The sequence below is a fragment of the Tenrec ecaudatus genome, chromosome 15 (genome assembly GCF_050624435.1).
Source record: "Tenrec ecaudatus isolate mTenEca1 chromosome 15, mTenEca1.hap1, whole genome shotgun sequence".
NCBI classification, from domain to species: Eukaryota; Metazoa; Chordata; class Mammalia; order Afrosoricida; family Tenrecidae; genus Tenrec; species Tenrec ecaudatus.
Window position 1 is genome coordinate 106,393,383 of NC_134544.1, and position 6,881 is coordinate 106,400,263.

General features: G+C 43.1%; 1 non-coding gene and 1 pseudogene across 1 annotated transcript; both read right to left on the reverse strand.

The window, feature by feature from the left end:
* Nucleotides 1-594: 594 nt before the first annotated feature.
* On the reverse strand, nucleotides 595-758 carry LOC142428201 (U1 spliceosomal RNA). The gene has a single exon (XR_012780172.1). It is a non-coding gene; the product is annotated as a U1 spliceosomal RNA (small nuclear RNA).
* A 4,625-nt stretch (nucleotides 759-5,383) lies between these two features.
* LOC142427807 (heterogeneous nuclear ribonucleoprotein A/B pseudogene) lies at nucleotides 5,384-6,637 on the reverse strand (annotated as a pseudogene).
* Between the last annotated feature and the right edge of the window lie 244 nt (nucleotides 6,638-6,881).

The window sequence follows — 6,881 nt, forward strand, 5'->3', positions numbered from 1 at the left end:
AGGTTTTCCATGTAAAGGATATGGCTATGACTCCTTGAAACCACAATTCCTGAGGACATTTGTATCTGATCCAGTGGGTCTCATAGTACTTAGGCCTGTAGCTCTCAGTTTCCTAACATGTTTGAAGTAGCTTTACTCTCTAGGTACCAGGGAAAGTCTATGTGGCCTTGTCCAATTGGCACTTATCAATAGTGGATAATTAGGGTCAAACTTTTCAGATACAACAGTGCGTACTCAGAAGTCTTGACCTTAAAGACCCTGGTTTTATTTTGTTGGGTCTCAACTTGGCCCCAAATTGTTATCCACTTATCTCTTGAATCTGTGCCTTAGCTCTGTAAATGAGAAGTGTGACATTTCATCTACTGGAATCTCCCCATATTAAACCTGTGAAATATTTTAGTCCTTTCTCCTGAAGAACAAATCACCTATCCTCTCCCCACCCCCGCAAACCTTCCCTCTATTTTATTCAATAAAACATACTATTGACAGCATTCACTGCGTCAATCCATCTTTTCCAGGGTCTTTGTTTATGGCCCTCTCCTTAACCAAGCGTAAGATCCCTCTCCAAGGACAGGTCTGCTCTGAAGCATGACCAAAGGAAGAGTGTGACCGCAGTCCCCCACTACCACAAATTATGCAGTCGCGTTTCCCACATTTGGGAAAATCGCAGGGGTCAGCACATCCGGAGTGCAATGGATAAGCCTCGCCCTGGGAAAATCACCTTCGTGATCATGATCTCTCCCCTGCCAGCCAAGACCCACCTGAGATCTGCAATGGTGTCCCTTGCTCCACAACCTCTTCTAAATCAAGCCTGAATCTCTGAGAGTTTCCTGTTAATGTATTTGCATTTGATGTCAGTGATTTTTAAAATAATTTTCACCTTCTGTTGGATAACCTTTCTTTGGAATGAGTGCAAACATGGCTCTTTTCCAGTCAGTTGGATGAGTCACTGTCTTCCAAACTTCTTGGCATAGATGCGTGCTTCAGCAGCTTGTGGAAACACTCCACATGGTACTGCACTGATGTACTGCTGCGACCCTCACTGGGGCTTCACTTTCCTGTCGGTTTGTCATCCTGTGGCGCCTTGTGTGTTGTTGTGATGCTGGAAGCTATGCCACTGGTATTTCAAGTACCAGCAAAGTAAACAAGGGAACAGGTTTCAACAGAGCTTCCAGACTGCAAACAAGGAGTAAGTTTTCCCTTTCATATAAATTAGCCAAGGGAAACATATGGATAGCTATGAAACCGTGTGCGATACTGAAATCTGCATGCATAGAACAAGAGCATTGTCAAAGATAGTGCCGAGAGACGAGCCCCTCAGGCTGGAAGACACTCAAAACACGACTGAGGAAGAAGTGCCTTCTCAAAGCACTGTGGACCATAATGCTGTCGATCGATAAAGCCTGAGGGAGGAAAGCCTTCAGAATCCTCATTTGCTGATGGGGCAGGATTCAAAATGAGAAGAAACCACTGAAAATATCATTTAGTCATTGAAACTTGGAGTGTACAGAGTATGGACCTAAGACAATTAGAAGTCATCAAAAACGAAATAGTGTACATAAAGGCAGATACCTAGGCATTAATGAACTACAATAGTCTGTATTGGCCATTTTGAATCAGAAAATCATACAGTTTAATTATGCCAGGAATTACAAAGTCAAGAGGAATGGCATTGCATTAATTATTAAAAATGGTATTTCAAATTTTATCTTGAAGAACAATGCTGTCTGTGATAGGATAATGTCTATCCAGATATAAGAAACTCCAATCAATACAACTTCCATTAAAATTTATGCATCAATTACTAAATTTACTGATGCAGAAAATGAAGAATTCTGCCAATGTGTGCAGTCTGAAATCACACATGCAATCAAGATACTTTGATAATTGTTGACAATTGGAAAGAAAAAGGAAGAGTAATTGGAAAATATGATCTTGGTGATAGAAATGTAGCTGGAAATCACACGACAGAACTTTGCAAGATCAACAACTTCTTCATTGCAAATACCTTTTGCCAACAACACAAAAGGCGACTATAACATGACCTTCTCCAGATGGAATGCACAGACTGACTCCATCTGTGAGAAGAGACAATGGACATGCTCACTATCAGCAGCTAAAACCAGGCCCATGTTGACTGTGGGACAGGCCTTATAAGTAAATTCAGGTTGAAACGGAATCAAATGAAAACAAGTCCAGGAGAGCCAAAGTACAACCTTTGAGTCTATCCCACTTGAACCTCAAAAACATCTGAAGACCAGACTTGATGCATTGAACACTAATTACAGGAAATCTGATGACTGGGATAATATCTAGAATATCATGTATTGAGAGGCAAGCAATAAAGTAAGGGGTTATTATAAAAGACAATAAAGAAAAAGAAAAAAAATACTATTGACATATTATGTTCTAGCCTCCTAACTACAGTACATGATCATCTGTGGATTTATTTTTATGGTTTTATTCATTCGAAACAATTTAATAGTGTTATAGGCATGTAATCCACATATCACACAGTTCAGTAGTTCAATCATAATAAGAGTTGTACACTCATTGCCCAATCAAATTATTTTTGAACGTTCACTCCTGCCTCCATGGTTAAAGCACTTTTAAAATGAGTTGTGTAATCATCATCAGTTCTAAAGAGTGCTCCCTCCCCATCCCACGTGCATCATTTGCTCCCTCAAACCTACTCTCCCTAACTCCCGCCCTAACCTCTCCATCCCCTATAAACCCTTGCAGTAGTTCTTATGTTTGTGCTCCTATTCCTTCTGTTCTTAGCAACCTGGAAAACAAACAGAAGCAGTATAAAGAGAAAAAATTCAATTGCAAGGATAATATAATATTACAGAGATAAAAATACAAATAGTTGGAAAGAAAGAAAAGACCGGCGTGAATTGGTATGATTTCTGTAAGAACTCCCAATAAAATGCTTTCAGGGGGAAATTGTCACACATCTGAGTGTGAGTTTGAGCCCCTGTCCTAACAACCAATTTTTCAAAAAGACATAAGAAAGTGTCCATTTGGGATGGTATCTGTATTTGAAATGAATTCACCTCTTTGTGATGTTTGGCTTAGGATCTGTAAGTAATAGTGACTTTATTAGATAGAAACCAGGCTACTGCCAACAACATGTTGGGTCAAATTGGGGCCAACCTGTTGCTCAAAGTTTACATTTGGAAATCCACAAGGGTTGCAGCGACCAGGAGCACAGGAAGGAGGATGGTGGGGGATGGAAGAAAGACAGGAGACCTGATACAAGAAGCTGAGGCAGGTGGAGCCTTTTCCCTGATGAGGAAGGAGGCTTCCCAGCAACTGCAGCACATTAATTTATACGGGCAAGGCATAAGGAATTTCATGGCTAGTCGAGGGGAGTCGCAAGCTGGGAAGAAGGAGCATAGCTGATTTGCAGGTCATCCTGCTTCAGCGATGTTACAGGGAACAAGGGGGGAACTGTCAACTGTCCCTTAGGTGAAGGACACGACACTTGTTGCATCCGCTCCTTGAGCTGTCAGCACCCTTCCATGGGGCCCTGCCTCAGCTGAAGGAAGTGATGATCCTGCCCCACTAGTCCAAGAAGTAGACAGTTTTCCCCCCCAAGAGTTTGCCTCCAGCTTCTCGCAGCCTTCACCAGTTGCATCTCACACTGGACACCTGCAAACATAGGGACATTCCAGTCAGCAAAACCCTCACACACATCCACTGTCTCTCCACCATGCACATTCATGCTTGCTTTTTCTCTGTAAAATCACTTTTTAACATAGTAACAAGGAAAACCCGGATCAGCACTCAAAGGTGACTTGTGTTCAGTCCTGATAATTGAATTTGGACACCTGGGAATTCCAGAGTTGAGGCACTTCTCCCAGGGCTGGGTTGTTTTATCAGCAGAAGGAAGGGTTGACACCAGTAAGTGAAGTGCATGACTGCTGAGAAGGTCATCACAAGAGCAGATAAGAATGTGCTAAGTATCATAGGGAGTCTTAGGCGTGTTGTTTATGATGAGTGGGGCTGCTAATTACAAAGTCAGCAGTTTGAACCACCAGTGGTTCATTGGGAGGAAGATGAGGCTTTCCACTCCCACTGAGATTTGCAACTTAACACTCCTACAGGGGAAGTGCTACTCTGGCCCCTTGTGTCTTTGAGAGGAAATGACTCAATGGCAGTGATGCTTTTTGGATGTGCTTTTGGAAGGACACTGCATTCTGGGTAAAGTAAGGTATGTATAATTTTACTATACTAAATGGAGAGAACACATCACTTTATTGCATTTTTGAATAAATACACAAATGTGGGTAGAGGCACCATTACCATTTTAACTTTATAGGTGTAAAACTACAAATGGAAAAAAAAAAACTACAAATGGAATTCTTAAAATTTCAGCTGTGTATCCCGCAGAGACTCACCTCATGCTCTTTGTCCATGTTCTTTGAGCTCTTAGGGGGAAAAAACAAAGAATTTGAGGTAGGCTACTTCAATGCTATAGTGTGAAATTTGTAAGATTTTCCTATGAAACTATCAGAGGACAACTCTTCATACCTAAAAGAATAGGTGAGCACAATGTCCCAATGGGGAACAGTTCCTCAGTTCTTCTATCCACACATGTGCCCATCATTGCAGGTTTCCATTGTGTTCAGAGTTCATAATGTGTTCCATGTTCTGTTTCCTTAGTTTAAAAAAAGTCTTTGAAGATTAACAATTTGATAACAAAATTTACTCATCATAAGCTTCTGAGTTAACTTTTATGTCTTTAATTTAACTGACCCCACAGATAGATTATACAGCCCCCGTTAGCCATAATTATTAGTATTTTTACCCACACTTGTGCCTCTGGTCTTGGGTCACAAGCCAGTTTTGTGATAAGACAGACTTTAACCTACTTTGTCGTTTATGCTTCTTGCTTCTGCTGTCATATGGTTATTTCTCATTAAATAAAAATTTTAAATCACACTCTTATACTTACTTAAAAATGACTTTATTGTTCATGCTTAGATCTTTGGATATTTTTAGTTGTATGCCTGTGTGTGGCGGGTGGGGGACATGATCTGATACACGGATTCATTCTTCTGCACGTGGAAATCTAATTCTTTTTTTAGGGGGGGGTTTAAATTTTTATTTCAAAAGCTTGGATAGCTTCAATATCCAGGTCGTGGCAAAATCAGGACACGTGTAAAATACCTTACAATACATTAGATTCCCAAAAAGGTACCAAAAAGTACAGTAAAATTAACACTTCCGTTAACAGGAAATGTATGACACAAATAATATAAAATTAAAAGGTGAAAAAAGGTGACACTGGTTTCCTAAGATACAAGTTTACTCTTTACCGACCAGGGCCTGCAGGCCCAGGATACAGAGCAGCAGCAGGGCGCACACCCACCCCTCGGGTTTGGGGGAACCTGGTGTTAAATTAGGCCCACGATGCTGCTCGGCCTCTGATACACCACACGCTGCTAACACAACTAGCTCTGGAAATAGTAAACAGGAGAGTGATTTCCAGGGGGAAAATTTTAAATAAGATGCACATGGGACAGGCCATAGAAAGTTTGCCAAGTTAAATTTGGTACATAATTGTGTTCACTGATATCCAAACAGAGTGGCGCGGTCAGCTGTCGTGCCTGCCACGGCCTCAGTATGGCTTGTAGTTATTCTGGTGGCCACCGCGTCGCTGGCTCTTCCCGTAATTTGTACTACCCTGACTGTAGTCGTAGCCGTAGCCGTAATAGCCATAGGGCGAGTAGTCGTAGCCGCCATAGCCGGGCCCGTAGCCCTGCTGGTAGCCGTAGCCCTGGTTCCAGTAGTTGCCGTAGCCCTGATTCCAACTCTGACTCTGACCTCCACTTCCACCACCACCACCACTGCCTCGGTTCCCTCGGTTGTGGTTTCCACGGCCCCCAGGGCCGTACTGCTGCTGCTGGTAGACCTCTTTGGGCTGGGCCACCTGGATTTCACACTTGCTTCCACTGACAGTGTGAAACTTTTTCTCCAGAACCTTCTTCACAGGTTCCTCTTCTTTATAGGTGATAAAAACAAAGCCTCGTCTTTTGTTAGACTTTGGATCCATGGGAAGCTCAATGGCCTCAATCTCTCCAAATTCGCCAAAGTACTCCCTAATCTTCTCCTCAGTGGCCTCAGGATTCAGACCCCCAACGAAGATTTTCTTCACCGGATCCTTTTTCATGGCCATGGCCTTTTTAGGGTCAATAACCCGACCATCCAGCCGGTGCTCCTTCTGGTCTAGTACCTTCTCCACGCTGGTTGCATCTTTGAAGAGGATGAACCCAAATCCTCTTGACCGTCCAGTGTTAGGATCCATTTTTATTGAACAGTCAACGACCTCTCCAAATTTGGTAAAATAGTCTTTCAGATCCTTTTTGCTGGTATCCCAGCTCAAGCCACCAACAAACATTTTTCCCGCGTCCTCCTCGTTCTTGCTGGCGTTGATCTGGTCTCCCTCGGCGCCATTCTGATTGCCGGCCGGGGTGGCGGCGGTCGCCGTGGTGGCTACAGTCGCGGTCGCCGTCGTGGTCGTGGTCGCGGTGCCGGACCCGGCCGGCGACTCGCCCTCTGGGGCGGCCTCGTGCCCGTTTTCCGTGGCGCCGGTCGTCTCCATTGGCTGCTCGTCACCCGTTTCCGACATAGCTCGGCCGGTGCGCTGCGGCTCAGCTTCCCTCCGGCCCGCGTAGTTCCGCCGCCTTGGAAATCTAATTCTTACAGAATCATTTATTTAATGGTTACTTCACTTAAGAGGATTTAATACTTTTTTTAATTAATTTTAACAATTTATTAGGGGCTCATACAATTCTTATCACAGTTCATACATATACATACATCAATTGTATAAAGCACATCTGTACAGTCTTTGCCCTAATCATTTTTTCTCC